The sequence below is a fragment of the Sinocyclocheilus anshuiensis genome, unplaced genomic scaffold (assembly GCF_001515605.1).
Source record: "Sinocyclocheilus anshuiensis isolate Anshui unplaced genomic scaffold, SAMN03320099.WGS_v1.1 scaffold822, whole genome shotgun sequence".
Taxonomy (NCBI): domain Eukaryota; kingdom Metazoa; phylum Chordata; class Actinopteri; order Cypriniformes; family Cyprinidae; genus Sinocyclocheilus; species Sinocyclocheilus anshuiensis.
The window spans coordinates 1070377-1080420 of NW_015539892.1; the positions used below are offsets into that span (position 1 = coordinate 1070377).

At 36.9% G+C, this 10044-nt stretch overlaps 1 protein-coding gene across 1 annotated transcript in view; it reads right to left on the bottom strand.

The window, feature by feature from the left end:
- Positions 1-940, bottom strand: part of LOC107685818 (oxidative stress-induced growth inhibitor 2-like) — an 8243-nt gene extending 7303 nt beyond the window's left edge. The window contains exon 1 of the mRNA XM_016482554.1: positions 753-940. The gene's annotated coding sequence lies outside the window, so the exon portion shown is untranslated. The remainder of the gene's footprint in view (positions 1-752) is intronic.
- Between the last annotated feature and the right edge of the window lie 9104 nt (positions 941-10044).

Sequence of the window (10044 nt, forward strand, 5' to 3'; positions counted from 1 at the left end):
CCTTTACAAAGCTTCTCTTGCGCATGCAAATTTAATTTACGCTTACAGTCTTATGTACACTTCCACAAATATTACTCTGCGTATTCAAATCTTTTTGACTTCATTTTACCTTCATAGATGTTAGTTAGAATGACAGTCTTACCCATTTACTTCCTGTATATGGGCAAAAATGCAATGGAAGTGAATGGTGACTGAAGCCGTCAGTCCCTAACATCCTATAAATTATATTTCTTTCTTTTTCTTAAATTTTTGACTTTGATGTTGATAATGCATTTCATAATTGAGGTATTTGCGCTCCATAACTTTCCAGGGCAGTCGGCATGCGTTTCGCTTCATCGTTTCTCCATCGCAGCGAGCCTAGATGCGCCAATAGCCGGATCAGACACCCGAGACTGCAGGTTAACTGGATTGCTTTTACGGAAGATTACACAAAAGCCGGTAACCGTCTGCTGCGTAACCCAGATGCTTATATTTCAGTCGTGCCCTTTTCATAACTGTAAGTAAGTGCACTGTCCAGACATGACCAAGAGACAATTTCCATACCCTACGGACACATTACGACGCAACACCAAATTAAGGAAACAAGAAAAAAGATGAGTTAAAATGACCCAAGAGGCGATATGAGTGCAAAATATGAAGCAATTAATCAAATCACGCTCGGTAACGATGTCAAGTTTTCTAATGTTAACTTACATTTACGTGATTAGCACAAACCATCACGAATTGAATGTAGAAAAAGCACGTAACGTTACCTGTCATGCAAATTCCCGAGATCCGAATAACTCGCAGTTCACGTAAGACAGCAAAGCCTTGAATGTTGAAGTAGAGCGGCTTTGTTGATATTTTAAATTAAAAGTTCAAATACACAAGCAGCTTTTCCCCGATGTGTTTCTGTGAGGTTGTAAAGCGAGATGCCGCACCGTTACAGCCCCACGATACTCGTGCGCTTAATGGGTTTTATAGTTCTTCTTCACCGACCTCCCATACGAACCAATCATAGAGCGAGGACGTGACGATTAGAATTATGATTGGTTGGGCGAGGGTGACGAAAGAGCGTGTTCTAGCTTGTAGTTTTCCACTCGCTGATATTGATCTCATCTCTGATTGGCCTGAATCTAGCTCTCGCTCCACATCAGCCAATCAGCAAACGCAGCGGCCTGAAGGGGTCGCTGCCATAGCATTACTATCGCAACGGCTCAAGGAAAGTAATGTTAAAACTCAAAGCAATCTCCATTACAGAAAGTTATTACTTTTTTTTTTTGGCCCCATAAACAATTATGTTAGCCTTTATTTTAATAAAAATGTGAATTATTTATGGAAGATTCACAAGACAAAAACTAAATGTTTATTATATCTTACAGAATATACTTCATGACTGACAGCAATGAGAACTGCTAAAGTTTTGTGTATTTCATTTATATTCGTGGTTTGTGTATTTGTCTGTGCATTTGGTTTGTATATTTGTCTATATCTGTATTTGTCCGTGTCCTTTTTTTTTTCAAACATTATGATTTTCATTTTGATAGCACTGGCTCTTTTCTCCTTAATTCAATTAATGGCCATTCAAGATACAGCATGAAAACACATTTTTCTGACTGGTTGATATGGTTACTTGGTCAGGTCAGGTGACTCACAGCTAGCGGACTTCCTGTTCCTGACCCTCTTTTTGTGATTTATATTCCTTTTGTACTGAACTTTGCACATGCTCAGTGTGCTTGTTGTAAAAGTATAGATGTAAACCCTTTACACCAATCCTCATATTTTAATTACAACATAAAAACAATAATAGTACGTGACTTGGTGACATGCATTCTAGGTCAGGTGATGCTTGACTTCTGTGTTGCTTTCTTTGACCCCCACCCTCCTCAAAACAGAAAGAACGTTTCCATTGTTGGGAACTAATTAGGCTACTTAAATCCTCATTCAAGGTCTTTTCTCATGGGTGTATTTGGGTTCTCATGAACATTTTGTTGAGTTATGAAAGGAGACGTTTTAATAAATAGTACAAGGAAACAGTGCCTGCTTGGCAACTTCTATGTGTAAGAAGTAGAACAGCATGTCTAGAAATATGATCACACCTTCGAAAAAGGGAACCATGCTGCCTGTGGACTGGAATCATACATTCAAATTGTTCATACAGTTCAGATGAAGAACAAATACAATATAGTATTTTGTGGCAATATTTTGATATACCATATACCACATACCATACACCATGATATTTACACTCCAAGGTATTTCAAAGAATGTTTGGGGGAAGTCGTGCCATATATGAAGTCATATAGGGAAGTCGTGGCCTAATAGTTAGAGAGTTGGACTCGTAACCCAAAGGTTGCGGGTTCGAGTCTCTGGCCACGTCACGTCACTTTTTTTTTTTTTAGAATGCTATAGAATTTCAATGGTTACCATTGCAATGGGTCTAAAATGGTATGTCACAAAACAACATAAAACTGCATAAACTGTACACTTGTAAATAACATCTGTACATTCATTTAAACAATTATATGTTTGATCTCTTTGTTTCTACTTCTGTATATAGTGCATTATTTAATATTCTGTTCTTATATTAGTGTTGTATTTCATCTTTACTGTGTATATGTCTGCACTATCATGTATGTTTGTACTATGTCTGTACTTTCTTCTGCATGGGAAGCTCCTGTCGCCAAGTCAAATTCCTTGTGTGTGTAAACATACTTGGTAATGAAGCTCTTTCTGACTTCTGACTTCTGATTTCTGAAAAGAAAAATAAGGAATTACCAGTGAACCATGTCTAAACTGTCTGTGCAATGCAGTGGCGGAAATCATTGCAGCATTGATTGAGGCGTTGCTAAGAGTTTTGAGGTTTGGAAGGACTTGATTTTGGCTATCTACCAAACATTTACCTGAAGAACATGCACGTCTTGGGAACATCAGTTAAGGATTGTAAAGCTCCAGCTAGCAGGGAACGTTCCCAGAACATTAGCTAACATTCTGTACAGGTTTGGTTAATGTTTTAAAGGAAACATTTGAATGCAATGTTTAAAGAATATTTTAATGATGTTTTTTTTTTCCATTTCAAATAACGTTCCTATAATGTTTAATAAACAAAGATATCACGTTTTAACTGTAGCTTTTTATGGATGTTTCGCAAATTTTTTTGAGGTAACAGATTATACATTATTGATGAAACGTTGGCATAATATTGCATACTAACATATGAAGAACATTCTCTCATCCACATTAGGAAAACGTTATAAGAGCATAATTGAGGAATAAGAGGATGGAATGATTTTTATAAAACATTCTCATAATGTGATGTTTTGAGGATGTTGTTGAGGTAACAGATTATAAAATAATGAATAAAATGCTGCCATAATGTTGCATAATAATATATGAAGAACATTCTCTCAGCCACATTAGGAAAACATAAGAACATAATCGAGGAAGAAGAGGACGGAATGTTTTTTTTATTTTTTTTATAAAACTTTCTCATAATGTTACGAGTTAACAAAGCTAGAACATTTTAACTGCATCATTTTGAGGATGTTGTTTAGGTAACAGATTATATTCTTGATAAAACATTGGCACACTGTTTCATGATAACAAAGGAAGAACATTCTCTCAGTCACATTAGGAAAACGTTATAAGGATATCACTGAGGTCTGACATGATGGAATGTTTTTTTTTATAAAACTTTCTCATAATGTGATGTGTTAACAAAGCTAGAACATTTTAACTGCATCATTTTGAGGATGTTGTTTACACTTGAAAAAAAAAGTCCTATTTTTATGGAAAATAACGCTAAAATGTTTACAGTACTTTTCTGTTATTTTAAATAATATTCAAAACTTAGTAAAATTACAAACAATATCTGTAAATGAACAACTTGACTGTTATTTTACATATTATATAATTAAAGACAAATTACAGTAATTTTTGTTTTTTTACAGGAAAATTACTGTATTATTTATACAGTATTCTTCTGTTATTTTAAATTATATTAAAAACTGTAAAATTACAAACAATATATGTAAATTAACAACTTGACTGTTGTTTTAAGTATTATTCCATTAATGACAAATTACAGTAATTTTCACTGTATTATTTATTGTCACGACCCGGCCAGTCTAGGGTTGGTAAGGCCGATGACAAGAATAAAGTTAAAGAAATAATTTAGCTCCTCTCCTGTTCCAGCTCACAATGACCACAATAGAGGTTTATTCACAAGCGAAAGTCTGTTTATTACATCTTTAAGTTGACGTTTGGAAGCACATCTCTTCGGAAGGGGATCCAGGCCAAAATAACAAACCAAAGAGAAACTAACTAAGGGTTTAGAGAAGCCCAAATTGCCTAACAAAATAAAAATTCCCAAAAGAAATACAGAGGTCTTCCCTAACTCCCTCTCTGGCCAAAAACAGGAGAAAACGACGTTCACAAAATAAATGGCAATCCCCAACCTACTGCTTCAGAAATAACAAATAGGTGTTTACAAATAACGAATACTAGCTAACAACCAAAAAAAACTCTTAAGGATCGGATTACCGAGGACTCAGATAGGCTATAGCTTAGTCCTTCCAGTTCAGGAAACGGCGTTTCCGCAGCGCCACTAACCAGAATGGTTACACACACTATAACACCGTCATTTAACCACACTACACAACCAACTGTTGTCTGGAGCAGGAGACAGAGGACGGAACGGCACGGCACGGCACGACACCCGCGGCGGAGCTTCACGACGCGCACACTACAGAAGCTCTCCCTCGCATCGAAGGACGTAACACCCCCACCCTTAGTTACAAAACTCGATTTGTAAAAGGTTACAATATTTAATTCATGTCACCATAATGAAGGCAATTCAGTTTTCTCCAGCCCAAGCCCTGGACAGTGCATCAGCTACGACTTTCTCTGCACCTTTCTTATAGCGTATGTCCAAATCAAACTCCTGTAAAATCAGTGCCCATCTCATTAAACGTTGGTTGGAGTTTGACATACGAAACAGAAAGGTTAAAGGGTTATGATCTTTGTACACTATAATTCGATTACCAGAGTTTAGGTACACTTCGAAGTGTTGGAGGGCTAGAAGTAACGCCAGTGCCTCTTTTTCTATAGTGCTATAGTTCTGTTGACACTTAGTAAACTTTTTAGAGAAATAACTGACAGGATGTTCAATGCCAGCGTCATCAGCTTGCATTAGCACCGCACCGGCGCCGCAAGCACTTGCATCAACATGCAGAGTGAAAGGCAAAGCGAACCTTGGAGCAGACAGAATTGGAGCATTGCACAGCAAATCTTTCGCAGAGCAAAAGGCGGACTCACACTTTTCACCCCACACGAATTTTTGATCAGTACTAAGGAGATCGGTAAGGGGCGCAACCACTGTGGCGAAGTTCTTACAGAACCCCCTGTAATAACCGGTCATTCCTAAAAAACGCCGTAATTCGCGTTTATTAGTAGGTGATGGGAACTCAGCAATAGCTTCAACTTTTGCACTTACAGGCTTTACCTGGCCCTGCCCAACTAGTTTCCCGAGGTAAGTAACTACAGCCTTCGCGACTTCACACTTACTGAGGTTAAGTGTCAAAGATGCCTCAGCTAACCGCTTCAAGACTGTTTGTTTTTGTAAATGTATTATTTTTGAGGCTATTTTGGATCAGTACTAAGGAGATCGGTAAGGGGCGCAACCACTGTGGCGAAGTTCTTACAGAACCCCCTGTAATAACCGGTCATTCCTAAAAAACGCCGTAATTCGCGTTTATTAGTAGGTGATGGGAACTCAGCAATAGCTTCAACTTTTGCACTTACAGGCTTTACCTGGCCCTGCCCAACTAGTTTCCCGAGGTAAGTAACTACAGCCTTCGCGAATTCACACTTACTGAGGTTAAGTGTCAACGATGCCTCAGCTAAGCGTTTAAAGACAGAATTCAGGATGCATAAGTGGTCGTCCCACGACATGGAGTAAACCACTACGTCATCGAGACAGACTTCACAGTTCTGTACTTCAGACAACACAGTCTGCATTAATCGTTGGAATGTGGCAGGTGCGTTTCGCATTCCAAAGGCCATCACCGTATATTGCATGAACGCGTCAGGCGTGACAAAAGCGGAGATTTATACAGTAGTTTTTCCTGTATATGTAAAATTACAAAAATAATCTGTAATTAAATATGTAGCTCATTGTATTAAAGATTTATGTCCATACTAACAATTTAATGTTCTTCTTTGTATTTTTAAAGTAAATCTTATTAGTTTTATATTTAGGTGTAATTTTATATTCAAACTCTGTCATTCTGAGCACAAATTTTGCAAACTGTTGTCATTACATCAAACAGTGCCTATCTGCTTTTAAAGAGTACAAAGCTGCACTGCCAGGTTGAAACTTTCAGGCCTTTGCCCACACAGTAGCTGATCCAAATTGCTTTACAAAGGAAATTGTGAATAGAGATGAGAAAAGCACACATATTTTTTACAAGCTCAAACTCCCGAAAAACCAACCAACTTTAACAAACACACTTATATGGAATACAACCATCTTGATTGCTATCTGATCAGAATGTGCATTCGGAGTGTGTGAGAGACATTTGGATATTAGAAAAAGCAGAACATGTAGAAAAGGGTCTAAAAGTACTGGAATGTATCCCAGCATGCACTATATACGTATATGTCAAATCCACCCACTCCTTGTTTTAAATCTTCACTAAACCAAATCAGTCTCATTAGACATGCCGTTTTGATTCTCTGAGCAGTGTGACGTTACATTGTTTAGGCCCCGCCCACGGCCGCTGACTGACACCGCTGTATTAGAAGAGACCCTGCTCTAAGTGAGCTGCACGCAATCCGCCATGTTTATCTTCACGCTAGAGCATTAAAAAGCAGCATTAAAGTTAGAAATATCTTCTTATTAAAGCTATAGAAGTTATTCAAGTCAAGAGCAGTGAGTGATTTTCTTTATAGGTACTATTACACTGCTGTCACTTAATACACAGATCTAATATAAACATGTGATTTCTTTCCCAGCTGTTTACCTTCAAAGACATAACCGACAGTTTTTGTAACGTGTTTTTAACATGACCTTGTGTGTATTTGCCAGTTTAAGCGCAATAAGACATGAAAGAGAACTTACCTTAGTAACGTTAAAGGGGTCATATGATGCTGCTAAAAAGAACATTATTTTGTGTATTTGGTGTAATGCAATGTGTTTATGCGGTTTAAGTCCCTTTAAGTTACTCACATGCTGTGTGACCAGTGTTGCCAAGTCTGCGGTTTTCGGTATTGGGCTACTTTAACACTATTGCCGCAGGTTGTTTTTCATGTCCACAGGTTGAAGTGACTCCAATAGCATGATATTTATCCCCTGGAAACGCGATTGGGCTAGTTTTGAGTAGCGATTGGGCGGGTTTCTTGTGAAAACCTGGCAACCCTGCATGTGACAGCCGCTTTCTGTAGGACGTGCTTCGGATGTGTGCGCTCAGAAAACACTATATCAGAAGTTTAAACTGAAATGGCTTTAAAAAGCATGATTTCAGGCAATAGACATGATAAAAGTCAAACAGTTGTTTTTTGGCAGAGTATTTGAGGTATGAGCTGTGAGGAAAAGGGGGCGGGGAGCAGCAGCTCGTTTGCTTTTAAAGATATATGCACGAAAACAGCGTGATTCTGCTTCCTATTAAATTAGGCATTTTTAAAATGATGTAATAAATGATCTGTGGGGTAAAAAGGGGCATAATATGTGCCCTTTATGATATCTGTAGACTACACTTATTGGAATTATTAATCCAGAGATGAATAGTTTCAAATGTAGATTTTTTCAAATAATTTTTTTAATTTTAAATGTATAAATTTTCCTATCTGTAATGAGTGGCTTTGACACAAGCATTTTGTCATGGACCAAATGTTTCATTTTAGCCCTTTCACACTATGACTCAACAAGTTTCCAGTTAGGCAGAATGTGGGGCCCTATTCAAAAGGCTTCCGAAAGCATTTCTCTTTAGTCTATCCAAGAGTCAGCAGCACTCACAAAGAGAACCAAGTCCGTGTTATCACAATGTGTCACTTCATCAGCTCAAGAGGAAAAGAATGGTAACATGAAAATCTGATTCAACAGGTTCTGTGCTGTTGTCATGGTAGCTCTAAAGTTATGTAAATGCTTATGCAACATCATCCATACAATCTGCACAGAAACCACGAGAATGAAAAAGAAGCAGCTGCGGTGTAAGGCAAACTTGGGTTTGTTTATATAAGGTTCTATGTTAACATTTGTTAGCATTAGGTATCATAACAGCAAACAATCACTTTTTACAGCTTGGGTAGTGTTAATGTATAGACATTCTATTATTCATAATATATTAATTTTAAATGTTAAAAAATGTTTTGCATAGTATGTAGAAATTAACAATGACCATAAATGCTGTGAAAATATTTCTCATGGTTTTAGTTCATTTTAAGTACACTGTTAATATGCGCTGACTAATGTTAACGTATACAACCATGTTGTGAAGTATTACCTACCTTGGATTCCAGTGACAGAGAACTTCAATTATTTAAACGTCAAAGAAAGCAATCAAATATTAACTTATGATTTATTACAACTGATAATTTGATAGCTGAAGATCAATATTCAAATGTAAATGATCTAAAATAAACATCTCAAGATAAATATGATGAAATCTACTTAACAACTCATGGTTAAACATTAATTTAATCCATTGAAAGAGGTGAAAGGACACCAAAACAATGAAAAAGGAGTATTTGGAAAACAGTTTATGTGGAGTCATTCTGACTTTCACCTGGCTTTATTGACGTCTCCCAGTAATAAATTGCACAAAATTATTGTAATATAATTTAAGGAAGCTAATACATAAAAAAAAAACAACAACAACAAGTTAGCATTATTCCCAGTTTGTGCACTGGGAATAATGCTAAATCTTTTCATTTCACTCAAGACAGCTTACAGTATTTGGCAGACTGAAGCAGGTGGGGCATCATTGCTCAATTTCTTCCTGTACTTAACCTTGTTTCACCGTCATTAATTAGCGAGACTTATAAAGCTCCCATTGACATAAGTCAGTGACAACACTTTGACAGCATTTAAAGGTATTTCATAACTACAAAATGCTTTTGAATTGTTTACAGCATCTATAGAATATGTAGAGAACTTTAAACTTTACTAAGAAGTCTATTCATTACTTCACTCAAGTCATGATATCAGCAATGTTATACTTGAACTGTGACACAATATTTGCTGACATGAGAGATTATTCTTCTTGTTTCCCCATAAAAAACACACAACAGGCTCAATTTAAATAGCACTTTTTCCTTAAAGAAAACAGATCAAGACTGCTGTTGTGCACTGAGCATAACGGGTTGATCTTTTATAAGTTTTGATAAAACCCCTAAATCAGGAGCCAACATGGTTTAACAAAACACAACTGAGAAATAATCTTTATTGGCATTTTAATCACCACATAATTTACAAATCATTTCAAATCAGTGTTATGACATCCAAAATGGCCCAAACTTTCCTTTCAGGCTGAAAGGGGAACCAGAGTTATGTGAAATGGAGGTCATGTAATGCGTAATACTTCAGTGTGCACATTTCTGAACCGCTTGTAGTAGGCATTCAAAATGAAAAAAAAAAAAAATTCCTGAAAACACATTGAAGTTTTTCAAATGTCATTGCTAAGTTAAGAAAATGATTCCCTGCAGCTCCATCTCTGATGCAAGCAGGAGAGAAGCCCTTAATTGTGCCAACTACAGACATGTTCACAGGCCATTCAAATGTTTCTTACTTGGTACCGAGAGACATTAATTAACTTAAAGGGTTAGTTCACCCAAAAATGAAAATTCTGTCATTAATTACTCACCCTCATGTCGTTTCAAACCTGTAAGACCTTCGTTCATCTTCGGAACACAAATTAAGATATTTTTGATGGAATCTGAGAGCTCTGACCCTGCATAGACAGCAATGCAACTGAAATATTCCCAAATCCAGAAACGTAGGAAGGAGATCGGTAAAATAATCCATGTGACATCAGGGGTTCAACCGTAATTTTACGAAGCTACGAGAAT